Raw genomic sequence first — 2332 nt, 5'->3', positions numbered from 1 at the left:
TTTCTCTCTACCAGTTTCATCTAGAATCCTTTACATTCCATGGTAAGGATGGTTGCCTTTTCATATATACTCTGCAAGACAAACAAGGGATCGTTTCCCTTACCATCTGGACTGCTGAGATTACAAACATGAGCTAAGTTCATTTTCTACACTCAATGCCCATGAACCTGATTTTTTATTCACATATGAAATTAATATCTTTGGAGGAGCTGAAAATATGCAGTGAACATGAATCATGAGGTGATACTTATCTCAGTGTTGAAAATTTGACCTTCTATAAACAGAAAAAAATTCCAAGTCTAGTAGACTTGGATGTTATAGCTTGCTTTATTTAAATAAATACCATCCAACATTTGTGATGTCATCAACAAGATTGGATAAGAATACAGGATTTTCTTACAACTTTTTTTTTCTAGTAGGAAAGTCTGGGTATCATTTATTGACAGCTGCTTACACTGTGTTCTCCTTCCTTGATTGCTTCCTTAAGATCACTGGCTCACAGCCCTTGGAAAGGTAAGGCAATCTCTCAGAGAGAGGGAGCAGGAAGACAGGTGTGCTCAGCTCCGGCAGGATGCAATCCTTCACGTTGGAATCCCATTAGGTATTTGAGTGGACCGATGTTGGGGGGTGGGGGGTGAAGAGGAAGTCTTCCACGGGAATCACATCTCAGTCCAGGCCTTTTGTCCTGTCCAAGTCCATCCAGGTTTTAGGACTCTGGTGGGGACAGTAATATTAGGCCCACCCACGTTGATGGGCAGATTCTTCACTCCATGCACACACCTACTTCCACTGGTCATGGTTAAGAGGGAATGGGCCTTACAGTTGAGATAGACCACTTCCTCTGGCCCTCCCCAGCTGCATCTGTCCAGGTTCGTATGGCTGGAAAAAACTGAGGGCTTGCCTTTTGGTTCAAGTGTGTGGGCTACTGTCTGAAAATGTTCAATACACAGCAGAATGGAGGCTCCAGGATGCCAGCAGGCTCCCTATCCACCGCACATGCTGCCCGGCCTTTCTTCTGCAAACTGCCCACACCTCGGGTGAAAGAGGTCTGCCTAGGCCCTTGGCAATTTGGATATGAAAGAGGGTAAAAAGTGTAACAACAAAAGCTTCATTTGATAATTAGAGATCTGAAGTGACTCTACCTTTATTTCCTTCACTTTAAGCCAATGATTAAATTTCACAGTGATTTCTGGGTTTGGGGGCAGAAGGAATTCAGAATGATGGAGGCCGTGGCCTGGCTGGCCTCACTGGGGAAGCTGGAGGAGCACAGACTGCCCCGCTGGCAGGTAGGAGATGAGAGAGGGAGAGCTGGTATGCAATGTCCTCAGCAGCTTCCAGCTTTCGCAGCCCAATCAGGCCAGCACCTGCTGTGGCCAGAGAGTTGGCGATCAGCTCAGCTGCCTTGGAGTCACCCTCAGCAGAGATGATGGCTGCCTTCTGCTGCGCTCAGCCTTTTCCAATCACAAATCTGGCTCTCTCTGCTTCCTGCTGAGCCACTTGTTTGACTTCTACTGTCTCTGTGAACTCCTTCCTGAAGGTCAGATGTGTCAGAGGACACACCATCCAGGATGTTGCTGCTCGCTCTGTGAGGTCATCGCTCACCTGCCTGGAGACCAGTTCTCGCTGGGTAACCAACTCTCCAGCATCAAATCGAGCCACCACCGACTTGAGGATCTCTGTGGTGATAGATGGCAACACCCGCTCATCATAGTCCTCGCCAATGTTGGTGTAGATATGAGGAAGCTGGCTGGCCACCAGCCAGAAGAGGATACGCAGTGTGATGTTGACGATCGGCAAGTCTGCTCCCAGTGACAACCAGCACATTCTGTGGTCGAGAGCGTCAGTCAAAGATAATTGGCTTTGGTACCCAAGGGATGAAGAAGTGAGTCACTTCCCCTATCACAGTGACCTGTATGCCATGGAATTGGTCAAAGATGACAGCTCTGTGTCCAGCATCCACATTCTACAAAGCAGAGTTCACCATGCCTCCTGCAACTGCTAACACCAGGCCGAACTTTCCAATGGACTCAAACACTTTGGCAGCCATGACTTCTTCTGTTGCTTCCACTCACACCTGCTCTCTCTCTCTCTCTGACCTCCACATGAATTACCCCTTCTTACAACATTTTAATTCTAAAAACCTTACTTACAAGTACCTATATTAATTACTTTTGTATTGCTGTGCTAAAACATCATGACCATGGCAACTTATAGAAGGGAGAGTTTATGCGGGCTAACAGTTCCAAAGGTTTAGAAACCATGATGGTGGTGTAGAGACAGCAGGCAACAGGCAAGAAGCATGAGAATTTTGAAACCTCAAAGCTTATCCCCA

The 2332-nt window shown here is 46.9% G+C and overlaps 1 pseudogene; it reads right to left on the bottom strand.

Annotated features, from left to right (window-relative positions):
• Positions 1 to 1244: 1244 nt before the first annotated feature.
• Positions 1245 to 2047, bottom strand: LOC110287311 (prohibitin 1 pseudogene; annotated as a pseudogene).
• Positions 2048 to 2332: the final 285 nt, after the last annotated feature.

Source organism: Mus caroli, unplaced genomic scaffold, assembly GCF_978045245.1.
Source record: "Mus caroli unplaced genomic scaffold, Mus_caroli_1 scaffold_5, whole genome shotgun sequence".
NCBI lineage: Eukaryota > Metazoa > Chordata > Mammalia > Rodentia > Muridae > Mus > Mus caroli.
Note: the sequence above shows the minus strand (reverse complement) of the source record. Positions and strands in the feature narration are given on the sequence as shown.